General features: G+C 41.9%; 1 long non-coding RNA gene across 1 annotated transcript in view; it reads left to right on the top strand.

The window, feature by feature from the left end:
- The window catches only part of LOC138290147 (uncharacterized), a 110,574-nt gene extending 91,544 nt beyond the window's left edge, over positions 1 to 19,030 (top strand). The window contains exon 2 of the long non-coding RNA XR_011202555.1: positions 17,983 to 19,030. This is a non-coding gene — a long non-coding RNA (uncharacterized lncRNA). The remainder of the gene's footprint in view (positions 1 to 17,982) is intronic.
- The last annotated feature ends 5,156 nt before the right edge of the window (positions 19,031 to 24,186 follow it).

Raw genomic sequence — 24,186 nt, 5'->3', positions numbered from 1 at the left:
CGGACTCCAGGTTAAAGCAGCGCATAAGTCGTGACACTCTGGGACATCCCTATGCCACAACTTGGTAGATGGTGTCCGTGTCCCCAGCCAGCCCATGGCTACCCTCCTTTTCGCCAGGGTCAGAGCTGATTGGAGGAATATCCAGTGCATCTTCTTATCTGTAGGTCATGTGATCATGCCCTGCAAACATGGCTGTGGGGTTGTTCCAAATGTAACCATTGTCACCTCTCACAGTGTTTACGACACTCCCAGCCAATACTGATGCACTGCCGGGCACTCCCAGGCCATATGTAGAAAGGAAGCCCCATAGGTATCCCACCTATGGCATTTCACCCCTCTATTTGGGTACATTCTGTGAAGTTTGGTCGGTGTTAGGTAAGTACGGTGGAGAAAGCTAAAGTGAATCAGCTTAAATCTGGCTTTGCAAGACACTTTTTTTACCAGTTCGCATGGCACACTCCAGTCTGCATCCATGAGTTGTGTTGCTAAGTGCCCATCCTTTGCCCATCTAGCCATTGGTGTCTTCAACACCTTATCTGCTTGTTGCATTCTATATAGCTAACATTCTATATGTCTTGTCTCACCTGCAGTCAATAGCATCTGTAGTGTAGTTGTGACTCCCGGGGCATTTGGGAAGTCTGTGGAAATCTCATGTGCTATATCCCTCAGCTTAGTGTATTGAAGGGATTGCCCTCCTCCCACACCAAACTGCTCTCTTGCTTCTGCAAATGTCAGGAACATGATTCCGGGGTATAATCGCCCAACATCAGAAAACCTGGTTTAGTAGCTGCTTCCTCATGTAACCAAATTGTGTGATCTTAGGCAAATATTTTATTTTTCCAATCCTCCTTGAAAGCACCCTCAGATATGAGAGTTCAGAATACCAGTTGCACAAAATCTATTGTGTTTGATTTAATTGACTATTATGTTGTTCTATCTTCACCAGCGTTAGGATGGGGCAGAAATGGTTGTAATTTCATGTTTAAATACTATCACTTTTAATAAGTACTTCTCAGTGCAGTTCCATAATGTGGCATAATGATGTCAAAGCTTCTTTTCTGGATTTTGAACATATTTTAAAGGTTGTGTGATATTAGTTTGATTTACAGCAAAATTGTTCAGGGCTTGGGTCTTACACAGGCTCTAATAGCCAAGCCAGACCATTGGCTTGGCTGTTGATCGACTTGCCTTGTTAATTTGTTGGCTCGCCCACCTCTATACTATGCATCCATTTTTACTCACATACTGATCAGGAAATTAATAATTTGAAAAGTATTGTAAGCACTTAGCCAATGATTTCATTAGACCTTCACAGTCACCTGCCTCCTCTACACTATTTTTCATTCTGAAGAAGGAAGGGGATCTTCACACGTATTGCAGTAAAGCAGCACTTGTGCAAGACTAGGATGCATGTGATGCATGCAGCGCAACTGTAGGAAATAGATGGATTGGGAGGAAAAAGTGGTCCAGTAAACAATATCCCCAATTATGACAAGTCAAAACAACAGAGTACACGGTTCTGAAATTTTAGAATGAACTCAAACCCGATTAGAGGAGAGCTGCTAGGTCACCTAAGCGCTTAATTGCTTAGAAGCAAAAGCCCTCACCAACCAATTGGTGGCATGCTTCATCATCAGGCCTGAAAGTGCTGATATAACCTATAGGAATTCTCTAAAACCTGTAGTTAGGTGTGGTGAAGGACTGGAGCGTGTGAGATGAAAATTGACTATAGGCAGTGAAGAGGTACTTTAGACTCAAGATGCCTATTTCAAGGTTAAAAACAAGGGGAGAGGATCATGGAAAGTAATGTTCCTACCCTCTCTATGTGAAAGTTTGTATATGGATACCACAGTATACTGGTCAACGTTTCACTCCCTGTACATATATCTATATCTATATCTATATATATAAATATATATATATATATATATATATATATATATATATATATATATATATTCTCCTAACTGCGCTATCTGCTTCCCATATCACAAATAAATCTTGGCACACCATGATGGATTCAGAAAACAATTTGTTTCAAATCATAGGTTTAACATGAAACAGAAGACAATGTGTTTCAGCCTTGTTAACTGTTGTCATCATTGTTTACACACAAATATTTAAACCCTTTTTTTTTTTACTGTGTTTGAACCAACTGACCATCTCAACCAATCATATTATATCACATCCTCTATCTTGGGGTCTGACATTTTTAAATAGTGCATTCCCATATTGTCAATCTATATCACATGTTCATGCCTGCATTTAATTTACTAATGCCTCATGGTACCTTCCACCTTTGATTTTTTTTTTTTTAAATAAATGAGTTTTATCAAAACAAAATTTACAACTCCAAATCAAAATCGTTAAAGAAATATCCAGCATCCTTAATAAAAAATATCGTTGTTACGAAATTAATAAATCCTAGGCATCGAATAGGATTATTGGCAATTCCCCAAATTGACGGTTCAGCACGAAACCTTTGAGAAAGGAGCTGGGGTGAATGAACCTTTTCTTTGGGAACGTTTTGTGAAGATTCATCAAATGGCTCTAAAAGTGTTGGCAAGCAAAAAACGTGATTTCTTATGGAAACACGGTCCTAATACTGTATACATTCATATGTGTGTGTAAGGAGTACACAGCTGTGGGCCACAGGCCGTGCACTGTGCCCCACAAAGTGGATAGCAATGGACTGGGGAAAAAAACAAAGTTTACATTGACGTTATAGTTAGTAATTGTAATATTATCACACTTTCCAATAAAAAAAATGTAGAAATTCACTGAAAAAAACAAAGATTAAAGAGGCATTACAGTTAGGTGAAAATGTCACCTAAAACACACCATTTTAAATTAACAAAACCACTGAAATTTCCCAGTTATCCTTATCTAGAGTAAATATAATTCATACCCTAAAATAACTATAACTCTCACAATACTCTGGGTAGCTGCTTCTCTATACAGGACAACACTACTGTCACACTGTATATGCTCACCTCAAACGTGTGCTTTTGTAGCAGAATTTTTAAGCATAGATTAAACCCAATGTCATCCATGCTGAGGTAGCAAAATGACAAAATCTTTTCACAATTGTTAGTAAACTCTTTGGGCCAGATGTATCAAACATTTTTGCAATCAAAAATGGCCCAAGGGGCTGTTTGCGATCGCAAAAATGCATTTTGCATTTTGGTATGTAACAAGTCCAATTTGTGATTCAGCAACTTGATTTGGTATTAGGAAGGGGTGTGTCAAGGACATCCCTTCCTAATACCGAATCGCAGAGGTATGTATGATTATGTTGTGACCGTGAATGCGGTCGCAAAACAATCACAGTTACCACCTACTTCAAGTAGGTGGTAACCCATTTGCAAAGCGGAGGGAGTCCCCAAGAGACCCCTTCCCCTTTGTGAATGCATGCAAAAACTTTTTTAAGAGCGGATCACTGCCTACTCTTAAAAAAATGAAACAAAAGGTTTTCATTTTTCATTTTTAAACGCATCCTGTTATCCTTTAAGGGAAATGGGCTGCATAAAAAAATTAATAAAATGCTTTATTGAAAAGCAATCACAGACATTGTGGTCTGCTGAGCCCAGCAGGCCACCATCCCTGTGATTGTAGCCATTCGCAATGGCTCGCAAATTGCGACCTACCTCATGAATATTGATGAGGTAGGTCCATTTGCGAGCCCTTGTGAATCACAGTATGAAACTCCTGGAGTTTTACATTCCAATAGCGATTACTTAATTGTGATTAGCAAAAAATCGCAATCAGGTAATCGCTATTGGATAAAATAATACATCTGGCCCTTTAAGCATAAGATTAGCAGGTGCTGTTCACAGCGAGCCAAAAAATCACAAAGACATGTTACCCTTGCCTTGTGAGCATCATACAGCTGTGTTCTTGCTTTGCTTCACTAGAGGTTGTTGGCTACCTAAACCTACAATACAGTTAATGTGCACCAATAGACTGCCTTTTCTCTCTAGTTTTTACCTCAAACCCAACTGATTTCCAATCATGTTCCTGTTTTGTCTGTAAATTAAGATTGTCTTGTTATTGTTGTGCTTATTGATGCTTTACATTTGACAGTGTGCAAGAGCTTCCCGTGCTGTGCCTATACTGTGTGTGATGGAAGCATGCTATGCTTCTACCTCTATGATGCACATTCTGGATGCGAGGAATGCTTACACTGAAACAGTTTGTACTGTATTTAGTCTCTATGCATGAGTGAAGTTTGCACTGCTAATGCCCATGTTACTGACTATTTGCAAGCTAATTCTTGAAAACTGACTGATATTCAGCTGAATAGGAAGCTCTCCATAGAGCCCCATGGCTCTAAATTGCTAGAAGATCTAGAACAAAGTTAGCCATATGTCAGTCTGACACATAACATGTTGTTCCACAACTACAAACCCATTCAGAGGCACATGCTTGCTTATAGATTGTCAAATGTCCCTACTGAGATTTTCACTGCTGCTTACCTTATTTAAAAGAGAAGCTCATCTTGATGCTTTCTGTGATATAGGATATGTGTGTTTAGCATGTTATACTGCTGCTGCTTGAGTTGTTTTGTGTGTGTCAGTTGAATACTTACACAGTTTGTCATTTACAATGCCCGTATGTTTGCATCAAGATTGTACTGCTATTGCTTATCCTGTACCTATTGCCTGTATCTACAGTGTTTTTTCTGTTAGGCACAAACAGTACTTAATTTCAGGGACAGAAAATTGATTCCCTCAGTAAGTAGAAAATGGAACTGACTCTTGAAGAAATAAGCAATCATTCATTTTGTTTGAAGCCAGTGAGACTGCCGCAAGGCCAACTGTGCAGGCCCACCCACACCATTTCCTACTGGCTCAAGCAATCTTGACCATCAAGGAAATTGCATTACATTGAAACCATCACACTAAGCTGTGCTCAGTAACCATCATGATGAACCTTTTGAAGCTGTACTTTCAACTTGTGCCCAATTATGTTCTAGTGTACGTAGAACTTAAGACTTATGGCCTGATTACAACTTTGGCAGTCCCACAATGGGACTGCCAAAGCCGTGGGGAGGCTGCCACACTCCATGGCAGTGACATTCCCCAGTGCATATTGCAATGTTCTCGCCGGTCATACTGGTGGGAACATTACAATAAGCGCTCCCGGATCACTGCTAGGCTATTGGCCTCGGCTCCCTTAAGGGAGCCAAGGCCAATATTCTAGCACCAAGGCACCCTCGGAAGGAGCACTGTCTGTAGACAGTGCTCCTTCCGAGGGTGCTGGGGAGGGGGGCCTGCACTGCCCACGGGGCACCCTGCTCTAGCCATGCCATGGGCATGGGCAGTGCAGGCACCCCTGTGGCCCCCAACACTGGCTTTCCCCGCAATGAAAATTCTGGTGGAAAGTGGGGTTGTAATCAGCCAGGCGGCGCCGAGTTCAGCGCCGCCATGGTTGGTTACAAGCCCGACCACTGTCACCCCGACTAATTCATGATTGGGTGGTCGGACCACACAAAGTGCGGCGGTCTGACTGTCAATGTGAGTGTGACAGTCCTTGGTTACATAGTGGGCGTGCTAGTGAAGAAAGTAGGCAGTGCTGTCGGTTGCAATGGCCCACACCAGCAATGTCAGTGGGCAGTTACCTCCTAGGAATAATTAAAGCACATGCACTCATGTTTCAAGCATTTCACACTAGCTATACCCCTGACAACTATTTACCCTTCTCTATAGAGCCATAGCCTATTTTTAAATACTCATTAAATGTTCAAGTTGATTTAATTGTAGCTGTTGCTTTAACTTTAGCTTTGAATTCATACATCCATGGGTGAAGATCTCCGCCTCCACCGCTTCTATCTTTTCTGTGTAGAGATATCCACTACCATAAGCATATGTTTTTCCACTAAATATTGGGGGACTGGGAGAGTGGTTTGAAAATGAGAATTAGTACTATAAAATGAATAGGAATGCTAAGAAGAGGTTTAAGGAGTGACATGCTAACGGAAAAACACACACTCACAATAGAGTAAGACCATTGCAACTCACAAAATACACTCTACATTTATTACAGCACTGATGGTGTCAAAACAGACTTAAATGTACTCCAGCCTAGCCTTGAAGTAAGTCAAGCACCATACATGGCCAACCACTTTCACTCATACTGCAACACACTCCCACAGAAAAAAATGTAGGTAGGGACTTAAACACCCCATATTAATAATTGTTAAAATACCTAAATTACTTCTTTCTTCCTTGTAACTCCATAAAAGGTCGCTATGCTCCTGACTATGGAAGAGTGTCCGTACTGACTGAGATGTCTCATTCACATCCTGCTTCAGAAAAACAGGTTCTGACAACTCAACACATCACAGAAGCTCCCAAAACCTTTATTGAAGGCTACGCCAGCGAGTTTCTGACACATTAACAGTCTTGCTCACAAATTGGAACGTCTTTTTTATTACTTCCTTTTAAGCACTCATTGCAAATCATAGACATGGACGGCATTGCCAAATACAGATACATGCCTGTTTCAAATAAAATATAACTGAAAGTGATTAGCACAGTAAATAATATAAAAAATAGCAAACGTAAAAACGTTGACTGTACATATTTGGATAACAGCAGTCTCTACAACATTTAAATAATCCTCCTCATGGATCGACTTTTCACATAGTATATGCTTACAATATATTCAACAAATATATAGTGCGTAAATTAATAAAATTAATTGTATCATGTGTCTTATTTATACCTTGTGAAAAAAATTCATTTATTATGAATGTCGTAAATTTGATATTGCATTTCATTTGAAAGATAACAAGCGTTTTAACTTATGAACATAAAACAAATAAATCAACCAAAAGTAGCACTTTTAACAACATTTACTACAAATATAGATTTTACTAGTAAGTTATGAAGGAAAGTTTTAATTTTTTTTAAAGACACAGAGGCGAGTATTATGCCTTTCTTTTCTTGTTTATTAAAATAGCAGCGCAGTCAAGAAACTACAAATCCCAAAAGGTGAACAACGGCAGCCAATGGGAAACAAACCGTAGTCCACAACGTCCCACCAATCACCAACCAGACAACTCCCCTAGTAGTTATCTTGTCTGTGAACAGCCCTCTTTTCTTGTGTGAGTGATCAAAAGGTAATGAACATAGGAACAATTGAGAAAATGATATAACAAGCCATTAGAACCGAGAAAGATTCCTGAAGAAAATAAATTCACAACTTTATGTAGACTTTGCAATGAATTAAAAGTTTCTGGAACAGAGTTGTGTAAACAATCTGAAGAAGGCATACAGATCTGTCTCTGGAAACAAAGAGGGGTGTTATCCTTGAGATGAAGTTTGTGAAGTAACTGATGGTGCTGTTAGGGAGGGAGAAAAAACATAAAGTAAGAACAATGAGGTGGGATAATACTCGCCTCCATGTCTTTAATAGAAATTAAGACTTTCCTTCATAACTTACTAGGAAAATCTACATTTTATGGCAAGAACGGAGGCTCTTATTATGCTTGTTTATAGCAAATTAATCACAGTTAAAGAAGCATGTTGTACAGGCTTACAATAAAATGCTTTCAAAACATTATCATTTGACCAGTCAGACGATTTGAGAATATCCTCCAGCCGAGAACCAGCCCAAAACGCCTTAGAAGCCATAGCTCCTCTGGACGAATGAGCTCCAAAAGAGGAAATATCAATGCCCGCTAAGGACATAACCCACTTAACCCAATGAGCGAGGGTAGGAGATAAGACAGGCTTGAAAGATTTCCTGAAGGAAATGAGGAGTTGGGATGCTGAGTATGACTGTCGTTTGTTCATAAACCTTTAAGCATTTACCTACACATAACTTAGGGTGGTCAGGGAAGTAGGGATAAAACACTGTAGACAAATTAGTTTTGGTATGTCTTTGAACTGTAAACAAAACACCTGAAGGAGTAAATTGGCAAGCGATAATGTTGACCGCTTTAATATCTGAAAGTCTTTTGAAAGAGACAAAGCATAACAACATGGTAAGTTTTGCAGACAACATTTTCAATGAAAGAACTGTATTATCAGGCCACAATAAACATAGGTTTAGTACCAAATTAACATCCCACACAGAATTATACTTTGGTAAAGGAGGGTTACAAAATGTTACTCCCTTTAATAGACGGCAGACTAAAGTTTGTTCTTTCACTGGTTTTCTGTTGATGTAAGGATGGGAAGAGGAGATAGCTGACCTATATAAGTTGATGCTGCGATAAGTTTAACCTTTGCTAGCTTCTGGGGCCAGGAAATTAAATATAGAGGTTACATCCACTGAAAAGGAATCAATATGTTTTCCCATGCACTAGCTATCCAATAAGGACCATGCTGATCTGTATGCCTTTTTTGTTCCTGGAGCCCATGATTGGTTAATGAAGTTTGAAGCTTCTGTCAAAATAAGTGGAATTGAATGGGAATCCCTGAGATTTTACACACTGAGAGAGTAAGAAGATTTTCTGTGATCAAGCTGTGTAGAAGACCTTGAGGATTTGAAAGAAGATGTGGGAATGAAGGAAGAAGAAATGGGGATTCTATTGAGAGTTCCAGAAGAGTAGGGAACCACACCTGAGATTGCCAGACGGGGGCTATGAGAACCAGTACTGCTCCTTGGTGCCTTACCTGGGCTAGTAATCTACTGATCATAATGAACAGAGGGAAAGCATAATTCAGAGAGGTTGACCAATCCTGAGAAAAACCATTGGATGCCAAGGCTAATGGATCTGGGCGCCAACTGAAGATTTGGGGAAGTTGGGCATTGAGACGAGAAGCAAAAAGATCTATCTGGAAAGGACCCCATTTGCGATGAATAGAGTTGAATATGTCAGGATGGAGCTTCCAATCGCTTGAGTCTTGGAAATGGTGTGAGTGCCACTCTGACACTGAGTTTAGATCGCCCGGTAAATACTCTGCATGTACCGAGATTCTGTCTTGGAGGCAAAAATCCCAGAAACTCTTTGCTAGATCCGCAAAGGTTTGGATTTTGTGCTTCCCAAATGGTTGATGTAACGGACCGCCAAAATGTTGTCCATCCTGAGAAGGATAGAGCAACAAACTCTGTCTTTTGCGAGGCTTTTGATTGCAAAGGAGCCGGCAAGCATCTCTAAACAATTGATATGCTACCTGGACTCCTCTAGTGACCATGTACCTCCAGTTGAAGTCGGGCCACACCGGGCACCCCAACCCGAACAACTTGTGTCCAATTCCAATACAAGTTCTGGGGCTGATGCAAAAATGGTTCTGCCGTTTCAAGCGCCCAAATGGTCTATCCACCATTGTAACTCTATTCTTGATTCTTGATCTAGGGAAATAACGTCTGAATATGGAAGACCTTTTTGAAGATGTTGAATCTTTAGTCTTTGAAGATCCCGGTATTGAAGTGGGCCTGGAAAAATGGCTTGAATCGAAGAAGACAGAAGACCTACTATCCTTGCTAAAGTTCTGGGAGAAAACTGAGCCATGCGTAAAATATGAACGATTTCGGATTTGATAGACTTTACTTTTGCTGAGGGCAATTGAAGAGTAGCGCAAACAGAGTCTGCGAGGAAGCCTAGAAATTCTATTTTCTGTACTGGAATTAAGGAAGATTTTTCTAGATTGATGATAAACCCAAGGTCCAATAGGAGCGAACAAGTTAAACGGATCTGGAATTGAAGGGAGGGAAGATTTTGATTCATAATCAGAAAGTTTTCCAAGTAAATGATCAGTCTGACTCCTTGAGCTCTGAGAAAAGCTACTATTGGTTTCAAGAGTTTTGTAAAACACCATGGAGTGGAAGATAGGTGTAAAATATGAAGGATTTCGGATTTGATAGAATTTACTTTTGCTGAGGGCAATTGAAGAGTAGCGGAAACAGAGTCTGCGAGGAAGCCTAGAAATTCTATTTTCTGTAACGGAATTAATGAAGATTTTTCTAGATTGATGATAAACCCGAGGTCCAATAGGAGAGAACAAGTTAAATGGATCTGGAATTGAAGGGAGGGAAGATTTTGATTCATAATCAGAAAGTTGTCCAAGTAAATGATCAGTCTAATTCCTTGAGCTCTGAGAAAAGCTACTATCGGTTTCAAGAGTTTTGTAAAACACCATGGAGCGGAAGATAGGCCAAAGAAAAGGGAGGAAAAATGAAAAGTGTGGTTTAGCCACTGGACTTGTAGGATTTTCCTGGATTGCGGATGTAAGGGTATGGTGAGATATGCATCCTGGAGATCCAAACGAACCATCCAATTTGCCTGTAAGAGAAAATCCCAGAGGTATAAAATAGTCTCCATTTCGAAATGGCGATAAACGACAAAGTGATTGAACTGTTTTAAACTGATAATTGGACGCATCTTTTTGTTCTTCTTTTGAGCTAGGAATACCGAACTGAGGAAACCTGAAAAATCCTGATAAGAGACAATAGCCTGTTTTTGAAGAAGAACTTGGACCTCAAACGAGATTAGATTTGTCATCTCTGCAGAAAACTTGGGAGGATGAGGAAGCATCACCTGAAAAGGTTCTGAATAGAGTTCTATCACATAACCCTGAACAGTTTTCAATACCCATGGATCTGCAGTAATCGACTGCCATTTTGGAAGAAAATGAAATAGGCGACCTCCTACGATAGGAAGGCAAGAAAGGTGACTCACCTGCTTCAGAGGTATATCTGGAATGTATATTTCCCCTGCTGCGAAATCCACGACTTCTCTGCATATTAAACTGAGGCCTGTACTCCTGGAATGAGGATTGGGAAGTGGCACAGGAACCTTGAACGTTGTATCAATGGCCACCAAAGGGGTTCCTACCTCTGCCTGCCCTGGAGAAACCTCGACTAGAAAACATATTTTTCAAAGATTGCTGTGCCTTATCTAGTGACATGAAAGTAGCTACATACTTGCTAAGCTCCTTGATAAAGGAGTCTCCAAACAGAAGGCATTCCACCCTGACACCTGGATCCGAGACAGCCAGGTTCACAAACTTGGGATCCAGTTTGAGCAGGAGCCCCTTTCTGCGCTCATGCATTATTGCGGCATTAGCATTGCCCAGCAGACAGATAGCATGTTGGACCCATAAAGATAACTCATCTGGGTTAATAGAGGCGTGTTCCAACCTGGCTGATTCATCTAAATCAAAGATGCGTGTTAATGGCCCCACCACATCTAAGAGCTTATCTTGGCATGTGACCCATGCCTTATCCACTCCTTTACGTGGATCTTGGCCAAATTTTGTGATAAAGTTAAGGAGTGAAGTGTCAATAGTAGGTGTTAGAGTAATTTTGGACTGAAGAGATGGCCGAGGACATTCAGAACATAATTTCGCCCTTGTCTGTTAATCAAGAGGAATGCACAGACGTGAGGCAACATATTCTCCAACATGGTCTGCTGGAAACCATTCCGTTGAGTAAGGGTGATGGATTTTGTTTGGGTCAAACAAAGGGTACCCTTGAGAGTCAGCAACTGTGACAGTTTTGGAAACTTCTGAAGATGAAAGTTTGGATTTCTTTGGAGGAGTAGGAGACAAAAAGGTCTGCATTGTCGTCATCGGACTTACCAGCATCCAAGACTGCATCACCCAAGTCTTCATCAGTGTCTAGTATTTTTGAAATAATTATAGGGGACAATATATGTTTGGATTTTGTGCACATTTAAGAGACTATTTAATGTTTGCAATCCCCTCTTTTGAGGGAGGCCTGTGAGGAGCCACGTCCTCCACCTGCTGTGAAGAATTCTCACCAACCAACAGCACCACTTTTGAGACTTTTTTTTAGGAAGAGGCCACTTTCTGCTATCCCCCACAGACTGGGCCAAAGTCATCTTAAATACCAGGTTAAATACTGATTTATCCAATTTGTTTTGCTAATTTGTTCATAGAGGCAGAAACTGCCACTGAGACTTGTATAAAGCCACTCAAATTGTCCTTGATGGCCTCTTCCTCCTCATCCAAACTGTGAGAAATAGGAGTACTATCAATATCCATTGTGAAAACTATTAGAAAGTGCTGTCTGGAATTAAAAACGGTAAAGAAGGGGTTAATGTTTGAGCTTGAGGGCACAGAAAAGCTCAACTCTGCCTATGGGCAGGGAAAAGGGAGTGACTTGAAATCAGGAAGTTGGAACTCCCTTGAGAAACGAGGGATCTCTTTTGCAGGCCACACAAGGGAAAACGGCTGAAGAAACAATACAACGCCATGTGAAAAACCAGAATAGAAGCAGGAGCAGGTAGGAAAACACAATGTCCAGCTCAACCGTCGTCTAAAATGGCGACCGAAGGTGAGGAGAACGTCGTGTTCAGAACTGTGAGCGCGAGTGAAGCGCAACGCAGAAAACAAGCATGCGGCTACAAGCCGACTGTAAAAGAGAGCGCGCGTCAGAGAAAGCAGCACTGAAGCCCAAATATGCAATCAACAGAAATATTATGACAAATATAAAGACAAATTATTCGGAAATGTTATGAAAGTACTTATCTTGACCGCGAGCAGCAAGAAAGGAGGGCTGTTCGTGGACAAGATAACTACTAGAGGGGGTTGTCTGGTTGGTGGGACTCTGTGGACTACGTTTTGTTTCCCATTGGCTGCTGTTGTTCTTCTTTTGGGATTTGTAGTTTCTTGACTGCGCTGCTATTTTAATAAACAAGAAAAGAAAGGCATAATAAGAGCCTCTGTTCTTGTCTTAAAATTGGAAATGTGAATGAGGGAGTGTGATTTTCTTACATTATTGTTTATAACTTAAATTCATATATTTAAATTATTAAAAAAATTAACAAACTTGATTTGATGAGTTAACATGTTGTAACCATTTATTTGATTAATTGTAGGTTAAAATGCATTATTTTAATTGAATTTACACTTATTTTGTTTACATTAAAGTCATTTTATTTCATCTAAAAACAAAAATAATAAACTTTTTAAATTGTCATTTTATTTTCTATGCAGAGATGTCTATCATGGTAGCGGAGAGCTCCAAAGACATCTGACCAGTTACTAATAGTAACTTTGAGGTCATACAATAGGTTGTAAGTGGTTCCACACTTTCATTTGAGGAGATGGAGACAAGTAAGTCTACAGCTTGGTGTAGAACTCCACTCAGAAATGGTGAATCGGTAAAAGTGGAGATAGAAACCTATTTGTAGGAGTAGATCTACATGGGAGCACATCTACTAGTGTAAATTTACCTTTGTGAATTGGCCCCCTTTGTTTTTACAGGAGTCCAGTCTATTCTTCTGGGGGAGATGGCCAGGCATGTACACATGTACTGTTGAAATAGACGAGGGAGCTCTTTTTCATTCTAGTCCCAAAATATCTTCACCTAAGCTGCTGCTCCAGTTGTCTAAACTATTCAAGAACTCGATGTTTCTACTCCATGTTTCCAAAATAAATAGGACATTGCCTACAGGGTCCTTTAAATGTCCTTACAACCACCATTCCCACTCAATACTTACTCAAATCCTCACCCTAGGACCTCAAAAACCTTTTAGAGGAATACTATTTTTTATAATTCTGTATCCTAGAACTATGGTGTCCATAAGTTTGTTATTGTAGTTCCAAATTGCCTTTAATTTACCTCATTTGTGTACATTAGCTATAATAACCAAACTTTTATAGTTTTTTTATAAACAATTGTCTTTGAAGTGTCTTCAATCTCTGAATTATACCAAATGGACGACAAGCTTCCTCTCCTCGTCATTCTGCCCCTCTTAGCAATCTGCTAGTGCTTTTCTTGAAAACTGCTGCCTCTGTGGAAACTTATCCTGAAGGTAGTGATATGCATTAGCACCTCATAATCGACAATGCTAAAAAAGTTGAGTGATCTCTGAAGACAAGCAGAGTACATAGCCAATATGAAAGACCACAAGGTAAAGCTATTGATCTATAGAGCACTCATTTAATTCCACCAGATATGAAGGAACCATAAATGTTTGTTTGACAGTTGATGATGCCAGATGCATTTTTTATATTTCCGTGGCTTCTGTCTGTTCGGTGGGTTAGTGAATATAGTGTGAGAGATTAAACCCTCTTAGTGGTTTAGACTATATATTCGGTTTATGACATAAGTTTCACTCCTCAAGTGGAGCATTAGTTTTGCTTGAGAATTTTATGACTCTTTTTGTTTTAGAATATAATTTCCCTGCAATATTCATGAACAGAAATTTGTAGCTTTTTTTATTGCTAATGTTTTAATCCCCCCTCCATTTAAAAGCATGCACTTTATGGAGTTTCAACCCATGTCCCAGTAAGGCAAAGACTTTCTGAACATACCTTTGCGAAGATAACATAGCATAAGTACACACAAATTGTTCTGCGTTAGGTTGAGGTCTTATTCTGTCCACTTATTTGGAACACATTGCATTCACAATTTTGTTTATACTCAAAAGCTAAAAAAAAAAAAGAGTAAATTATTTACATTTACGTTCCCCAATTGTTCCCTCATTTAGGGCTAATCCACATTTTGTTTTTTCATTTCTATGTAGCCTGATGTTTTACAGGTTCGTATTTGCGATAGATAGTTCTCTGGCTGATAGCAATTTGACCTTTATTTGCAGTAGCCATTAAATAGCTACACAGGATCTTAAATTGCCTTGTTAGCCCTTTTGCTCTTACTTTGGATTCCAAACGAGAAATTCCCCTCTACTCCGTCAAGCAAACTATTATTTGTAATGCCCTTTTTTAAATACTATGGGGCTCATTACGAGTTTACCACCATGTTGGCGGTTTTTCAGACCACCATATTACGAGCTATACAGGCACGACCGTCAAACCCCAACTAAAAAAGTCAGGCTGCAAGTTGTGTGGCGGCCTTGAAATAAGTGGTCCGACCTCCATCACCCATAGCACCGAGACCAACCACTGACTGTACAGTCCCAGGTCCACGGTTAGAAAACCAATACACAACAGCACATTGGATGAATTTGAAAACAACACAGCTAACAAACTTTGCCACACTGGACACACCTACAAGGGACACTATAAAACACTCACCTTCACAGACCACAATCCTTTGCGTTTGCAATGCAAAACACAGAAGCCTGAGTGAGATTTTTCCACACAGCACAGATATGAGGCACCACTTACTTCACCATACAACACCCTGCACTCACTTTTATCTTTTCATACTCTATTGCACTTCCTCTGTATAGTAAGTCACTGTCACCAGTGTTTTTTCACCATGGCACATTCCAAAACTCCATGTTTTTCAGAAAGTGACTTAAGAGTGGTGGTGGATGAAATCATAAGAGTAGAGCCACAATTGTTTGGAGCACAAGTCCAGCACACTCCTCTCAGTAGGAAACTGGGTATGTGGGACAGGATTGTTGACAGAGTGAATGTTGCATGCACCACCCTGGGCACAAGAGAGGACATCAGGAAGATGTGGAATGGCCTCAGGGGCAAGGTACGTTCCCTGGTCTCCAGGCATCAGCTGCTGGCCAAGAAGACTGGCCCTCCCAGTGCCCCATTACATCTCTTTACCTGGGAGGAGAAGGTCTTGGACATCCTGCATCCTGAGGGCTTGACAGGAATACCTGGGGGAGTGGAGTTTGCTAAGTCACACCACTAAAAATGTCAACAAAATGCTATGTCATGCATGCTCACAGCTCAACTTTTGCCACTTTTACTGTCACTCCACTCACCAGCCCAGTGTCCACTAGTCCAAAGACCTCTATTTGGCGACTCACATATGAAGTGTACTCACTTAGGGAGATGACATTAGTAGTGTGTGTGAAGTACAGGGACTGACATGACTAAAACTCCCAGCAGGCACTCTTTCTATAACTCTAAACACCAGACCAGTGGTCATTTCTCCAAATACCCCTGTTTGGTACCCATCAATTTAAGAGTACACACCTGCGGAGACATTTGTCAAGTGTGTGCAGTAAAGGCACTGGCATGACTACAACTCTTTGCAGGCACTATTCCTGTAACTATAAACACTAGCACAGCGGTCACAGGCTACAATACATCTCCCTCAATTGAAGTATAGTTACCTGGAGGGAGAACATTGGTCAAGTGTGTGTACTAGAGAGAGTGGCCAGACTGTAACTCACAGGAGGCACTGTCCCAGCAACTCCAAACATCAGCACAGTGTTTATTTGTCTAGAGACCACTGTCTGGCAACTCACAATTTAAGTTTACTCAGCTGGGAGGATCCCATTTGTCAAATTTGGGAAGTGGATGGAGCGACTTGACTACTAACACCAGGAAGGCCCTATGTCTTTAAAATCAACCATCAGCCAGCGTTCTTCTGTCAAAATACCATTGTTTGGGAACTCTCAATTGAAGTGGACTCACCTGGGGGGATAACATGTGCTTAGTGTGTGTAGTACAGAGACTGACATGACTGCAGCCCCCTGGAGGCTCTATTACTGTCCCCCCAAACACCAGTCCAGTGGCCACTTCTCCAAATACCCTTCTATGTAACATCACAAATGAAGTGTACTAACCTTGGGGGAGGTCATCCATCTATCAAGTGTATGAAGTAGAGGGAGTGACATGACTGCTAAGGCCAGGAGGCTATATCTCAGACTCTAAACACAAGCCCAGTGTTCACATGCCCAAAATCCCATGTCTGTTAACTCTCAATTTAAGGTTACTCACCTGGAAGGATAACATTTGTATGGTGGTGGAAAGTAGAGGGATTGGCCCTGTGTCTCCCACTCCAAACACAAAACCAGTGTACACTTCAACAAATCTATATATTTGTGAGCTCTCAATTGAAGTGTACTCACCCGAGGAGGTGACAGTTGTATAGTGTGTGTAGTTCAGGGACTGACATGACTCCAACTCCCAGCGGGCACTGTTTCTATAACTTCAAACACTAGACTAGTGGTCACTTTTCCAAATGCACCTGTTTGTCAAATAACAATTTAAGGGTACACACCGAGAAGATAACATTTGTCAAGTGTGTGTACTACAGGCACTTACATGACTACAACTCCGAGCAGGCACTAGTCCTGAAACTACAAACAATAGCACAGTGCACACAATGCATCTATAAGTGAACTTTCAATTGTACCCTACTCACCTGGGGGAGAAAATTGGAAAATAACTAGATGGAATTACCTAACTCTCAGGAGGCACTGAATCAGCAACTCCAAACACCAGACCAGTCTTCCCTTGCCCACATACCCCTGTGTATTAACTCTCAATTGAAGTTCACTCACCTGGGAGGATAACATTTGTATGGTGATGGGTAGTAGAGTGAGTTACTGGAAGGCAAAGCAAATTAGGCCCTGTGTCTCCCACTCTAAACACAAAACCAGGGTTCACTTGCACAAATCCATCTATTTGTGAACTCTCAATTGAAGTGTGCCCACCTGGGAGGATACAATTTGTCAAGTGTGTGTAGCATGACTGAAACTCCCAGGAGGCACTGTTTCAGTAACTCCAAACACCAGACTAGTGGTCACTTGTCCAAATACCCTTGCTTGCTAACTCTCAATTGAAGTTCACTCACCTGGGAGGGACCAAGATATAGATCATGCTCAACTCAGAGATGTGTCTGGCTACCTAGCTCCATCTTGACCTGTTAAGCCAAGATAAAATATTGAAGACAGCTAACCCAGAGTGCAAAACTATGATCTAGAGGCCTCAAGCTCTATCACCAGAATGGTATTGGCAGCAGACACATTCACAATGCACTGACCACATGATGACTCCAGTCACATCTACAACAAACTCCAGGGTTTGCCTGCATCATAATCAACTAGGCATCAAATGGACAAAGACATTTGTTGCATAGCGACTGTTTTCCCTGCACTGGTGGCCAAATGGCATTCTTGGGCCATCGCTCCAAGGCCTAATGATCTGCACATTTCAGCTGGTGCTTGACTTAAATGGAATTGGCATGCTTCATAAATGTTAGGTTAATATAACCAATACCATGGGTACCTGCCACAATAGGATTAACTGCAAATTAACTTTGTACAAGGTCTATGCTGAATGTAACACTAAATTGTTTGGAGGTAAGTCTCCAAAACAACCTCTAATATTGTATTTTTCATATCAACAGGTCGAACTGTCACTGGGAACACAGAGGCCACAGAAGAGACTTCCACTCACCCCAGATGAAGCAATCAGTGAAGAAGACACTCCTGGACTGGTGGACACGGAGGACAGTAAAGGGCCCATCTGGGCAACCTGGTCAGACAACCAATCAACACCTCCCAGCTCGGTTGCCTCTACATTACAGGCAACTATTCACCCTCTAACCTGTGTACCGGGCACAGTGTCTACTATCTTGTGCCCCCCAGTCCTATCTCCTGAGTTGCAGTGCAACACTTCTTACAATGAGGGTCCAGGACCCACTGGCAGAGGGCAACCTGTGGTGAAGGCCCAGGGCCGTGGGTGTAGGGTGCATGGGAGGGATGCTGTTGGACAGTGGGGTTAGGCCACTGGGGCTGATCCTGGCCAGGATACCATCAGCCATGTTTTGGGGCTCTATCAGGACTCCAAAGAAGTAATGGGGCAGGTCTTGAGGGAACTCTGGGAAATCAAGCAGCTACAGAGGGACATCGACAGAGACATGCAAGATCAGTGGAAGGCCCACAACACCAACATTGCCTCGCTAACAGGAGTGATGAGGGACATTAACACCATCCTGAGCAGGGATGTACAATAACACTCTACCCCTTCCTTTGGCTCATCAACACCAGGCACATCTACATTGGAGCCAGTCACTGGAAGGGAGGTGTGTCAGTGGAAGAACTTGCTCCAGACACCCCTGCTTCTGTAGCAGCAGATCCTCCCAGCCACCACGCAAGCGAGGACATCCAACAAAGAATCAAGGAGGTTCACATGGCAGGACACCCACCACTGCCAGCAACTGACCTCTTCCTTAAGCAACTCCTTTGTGTGCCACATATACACTCTGTTGACAGATCCTCAACCACATAGCAATTACAATGGGAGGAGTACTCTGGACTTTGGACTACCAATCGTGTGGCATCTACTTCAATTATTTCATTTACCATGAGTGACACCTTCACTTTATTTTTTCTTCTTTTCTGTCCACATCTTTTTTTCTGCATCAGCATTGTAATAAATTCACCCACCACATACTCATTGTCTGCTTGCTTAATTTCCACATTTGCTATGTAGAGATGTAAGACCATGTGAACCATATGATGAAGACAGAACTTGTTTGTACAAGGAGGTATTTGTTACAGGTACACAGTGTCTTGCTCATGATTACAACCATTACACATAAACATATATACAAGTGTGTTGTCACACCAAACATTTTATTCCCGTGTACAGTACATAAGCTGTCCATATGTCTGGAGTTTGTGAAGCAAGATTGTGAGACTCATAATGAGTCAAAGTACAGATCCCAAAGTACAGCCCCCCAAAAAATGAATGGAAGTGATTTATCAGACATTGTCCTGTAGATTAGGCAAACATTGAAGTGGTTGATGTCAGTAGCAGGAGCCTTATCACATACTAGGCCAATCCAGTAATCCAACATCACATAATCCAAGATACAGACAGATGGCAGTACAACAGTTCCTGATCACAGGCCCATCTTAATCCAATGACCATGCATCCAGTGATATGACACAAACATTAGTGATGTGGCACAGGCACTGTGGCCTGTAATGGTGAAATGCATCTACAGCTACATACAGGTCATACAAGAATAGTGTTGGTCGCAATCGATGACTACACATTTCATGCCCACATGATGACTCATACGATGCAAGCGGCCCATCACAGCACACAAAACAAGTACAATCTGCAATTCTGACCTTCCACCCAAACATTGTGCAAGCTGCCTTGGCATAGGTCTCATACACCCCAAATCTGTGACTTACATTACCTGGAACAATCCATGTCCACTTCTTATGTCAGAACAGCATCAGGTCCCTGTCAATGGCACAACTCTGAAATGCCCACGTGTATGTCATGGTGCCTGTGCAAAGACAAAACAAGGAGTATAGACTTGAAAATATACCTATGACACACATCAAATAGCAAGCAACTGGAAATGTCATTACACTGCAAGGAAACTGACACAAACAAAGAAACATTACCAAGGTGGAGATATTTCAAAGGGTAACACTTCAGGCAGCCTTTGGCTGAATATTGCAGAGCATCAGCCCTCTAGTTGTTGCTAAAACACCAAACTCCACACATTCTCACAACTAGAGTTCATTGTACAGTCAGTCATTGCATCACATGACATACTTGCACTCATGAGAAGTAGCTGTTGATGAGATTTTCTTGCAACCCAGCTGCTTCCTCTTCACCACTGTCATCCTCACTCGGCATTTCAGAATTCCCACCTGGTGGCACTGAAGGCTCCCCCATCTCAGGGATGTTTAGAATATTCCTCCGCAGGGTGATGTTGTGGAGCGTGCAGCATGGCACAGTGATCTGACACACTTTTCTAGGTGAGGAGAGGAAGGCCCCACCAGTCTGGTCTAGGCACCTGAATCTGGCCTTCAGGAGCCCAAACGCCCGCTCCACTATTCGGCATGTTCTTACATGATCCTCATTGAAGCAGACTTCCCCTTGTGTAGTTGGATTCCTTACTGATGTCAACAACCAGGGACGGTTTGGATTTGCAGTTTCCTGTAAAGGAAAGGGACATATCTTCAACAATGAGTCACTGACTTCATGATTGTAGTACCTGACATCACACACACACACACACACCCTCCCCCCCACACACACACCACCCCCCCCCCCACACACACACACACACACACCCTCCCCCCCCACTCACACACCACCCCCCCCCACACACACACACACACCCCCCCACACACACACACACCACACACACCCCCCACACACACACACCACACCCCCCCCCCACACACCCCCACCCCCACACACACACCCCCCACACACACAGTGACTTACCAACCAGCCAGGCCCTCAGTTGTGACAACAGCTGGTATGGTGCTGTTCTACATTATGAAGGAATCCTGGACTGAACCCGGATAATGGGCACAGATGTGAAATGTAGAGAGCCGCCAAACAGCCAACTTCCACGTTGATGCAATGGAAGTTATTTTGGCTGTGATAGGCTTGTTCATTGGCCTGCGGTGGGACCAAGCCAACATGTGTGCTATCAGTGGCTCCTACTACATGTGGGTTGAGTGCAAAACCATAAAAGTCAGCCTTCACATGGGCTAAATCCTAATGTCGGTGAAACCGGATAAAGCTGTCAAGGTGTTTTAACATTTCTGAGAGGACATCCTTCAACACAAACTGAACATAGGTTGGGACATCCCAGCAGATAGGGCCTCTGTATGTCAGACGGACCCTGTGGCTAGTAAGTGCAACACTGACATGACTTGTAAAATGGGTGGTATGCTGGTTGGATAACTAATAGCTGGTATCAGATCTGGCTCCAACTGACGACACATGTCCACAAGTTTTTGCCTATCCAGGCAGTAGAACATTATCAAGTAGCATTGCTCCATGGTCTGAAGGTCTGGCAGTGAACGGTAGACAGGAGCTTGTCACATCCTTCTTCTCCCTGGGTACCTAGGGATGACAAGAAATTATTTCTGACATTAGCCAGTGTGCCCACAGCAACATACATGATGCATGTCAATGATATCATGTGACAAAGCATTCCTGACTGGATAGATATGGCCCCAGTACACATCACAGCTGCATATTACACAAGGGTCACATGTGACCCCCCATTGTTTACCACACGTGTCTAAAACATGGATATGGACCCAACTCAGAAACTTGCAACACATTTTCCCCTCAAAATGTGACTGTTAATCAAGACTGCCAAAATGACCGTCGGCGGTGGTGGACAGTGCCACACTGTTAAATGCCATCTGTGCCCTGCAGCATACTACAATGGTGTTTGAGTAGTAGGATCTACACGGCAAGACAGGATAAGGATGTTTGTGAGCTTGGAAACCATTTTTTGCAGGGGTGATGCAGCTTCAAGAGCCCAATACAGCATTTTAGACTGCCAAAATGGCAGATGCCTGACCTACTTCACTGGACATTGGCAACAGCCCATGGCCGCTGACGGAAGTCGTCATGACGGTAGATGGTTGCAAGCGCGGCAGACGCAGTCATAGGCTAACATTGTTGCCAGTGGCAGTCGCAAGCCAATGGATGTGTCTGCCAGAAGTGTAAATTCGGAATCTTACTAATGAATATTCATGTATTCTGAGTGTAGAATCTGCATAGAAAATGAGTTCATGTAGAGAAAGTAACGCACGCATTTGAAGTTGCGCCCATCCGAGTGACCACCAATGTTCATGAAGTGTACTTATTAATAGCTTATTAATATGAAATGTTGAGCTTTTGTTTTATTAATGTAGTAATATGTCACATTGAAGGTTTTGTGTTCTGTAGTAGCTTTACTAATCGTAGGCCTTATCTTAATGAGGTCTTGGGCATAGTTACATGGCCTCATGTTGAGCTGTATTTCGTAGGCGATTTATAAAATGGCTGCTTAAAGAATTAAATTGTGATTTTCTACTGTACTGACCAAGTGCTCATAGCTGAAGTTCGTTCTCATGGGAACTGCTTGCTGGAACATGTTGTACTAGCTAGGGATACAATGTTTATAGTATGTGTAAGAATTACCTTCCCAGGTGAAGACAATGAATGCACTGACTGGAGTATAAGCTGCAACAATATTGATACCTGACAAGCCGAACGATGGAAACAGGAGAAGAGTAGCCAATCATAGACATGTGAACCGTATAGTAGTAAACCTTTAGATTTGGGCTTTTATTTTCATTGGACTAAGTGCAAACATGCGCTTCCTTGACCAATAAGGGCGTGGGAAGTAGTTTTGGGAAATTTAACTTAGCCAGACTGCACCTTGAGTAGAGAACCCATTTTCCGCCACTCTCCCCATTCTTCTTGAGCGTTGAGCTATTCTTTTCTGATCTGCATGAAGAGACTTTGCTTTTTCTGAACTTTAATGCTGAATCCAGAATCCTTGCTGACCGAACTGATGTCCCATTGACGAAGACTGTCGCAGCTGGCTGAACCATACTGGGACCCAGGTATAAGACAATGTTACTGATTGTTATGTCTATTTGCTTTTGTTCCTAGGTACCAACTGCTACTTTTGATAGAGCCATAGTTAGCTGTTTTCCCAAATTTGTGTGACTAAATTGTTTTGCATGAAATCCAAACATGCTATTCTAATCTGATGATAGTTAGGGTTCTCACTGATGAAGTTTGCTACATGTAATAACCGTTGATGTCTTTTCTTAGCTGAGTCTAAATGTATGCTATTTCGTTTGCGCAGATATTCGTGTTATTAATTTGTATTGTAACTTTAGAATGTGTAGTAGCTCAAGCTTTGATAAGATAACGAGTCATCCGTCTCTTTGGTCAGCCAGTGTTATTTCTGTATGTTTATCATTTGGTTTTGAGACCAAGTTACGTGACATTAGCATTGTTAATATAGGGAAATAAACATTCTAACTATTACATAAGGGTGTGGTTATTCATGGCTGAGAGGTCATGGTGTGTGGAGATTATTGACTCCTATTAATTATTGATGTTATTGATTGCTATTTGCTATTGATTTTTATTGGTATAGGGTTATATGGTGGGAATTACTCAAAGCGCAGTCAAAAGGTCCACCGGCCCCAGCTGCCTCTGACGCGGTAACAGAGATGGTAGCAGAGATTAATGGTTTGCCTCCTTAAGAGCCCATCATAGAGGGCCAGCACATGGTTTGTCTCCTTAAGAGCTCATCATAAAGCCCAGATATAGGCAGAAAAATATTTGATCCCAGAGATTGTGAGCGAGGAATGACAGGTGTTCCCCGAGATGGTAGTGGGGTAAGGGTTAATACCCTACAAAGAGTGAAGTAATTCACAGATTTGGTGAAATTTTGGAATTTTTCAGATTCGATGATACAAAGTAGAGAGAAAACGTGCTCCTAAGTACTTAATATGACTTTCCCAGAACCTTGGAACTTGCCAATGATCATTTGAGGATGTTCTTGGCGTTCTAGTAACGGTGTGAATAAAGTAGATTTTGCGCATGCACAGCTTATGCAAATTGCAGGTGAATTGTGATGCTTGTGAGGGTTTAGGGAGTTTGCGTACTCCAAATGAAGCTGTAGAAGGAGTGTGCGTACTCCGAAGTGTGAGAGTAGGAAAGTCATCGAACTTCACATGTGTGTGGCGCTTTGTGCTAAAAACTATTGTCCACGTGGTTGTTGGTATACGGACCCTGCAAGGTCTAAGACTCCTGAGTATATTGA

Source organism: Pleurodeles waltl, chromosome 1_1, assembly GCF_031143425.1.
Source record: "Pleurodeles waltl isolate 20211129_DDA chromosome 1_1, aPleWal1.hap1.20221129, whole genome shotgun sequence".
Classification (NCBI taxonomy): domain Eukaryota; kingdom Metazoa; phylum Chordata; class Amphibia; order Caudata; family Salamandridae; genus Pleurodeles; species Pleurodeles waltl.
The sequence above is the reverse complement of the archived record's forward strand: the minus strand, read 5'-3'. Positions and strand labels throughout refer to the sequence as shown.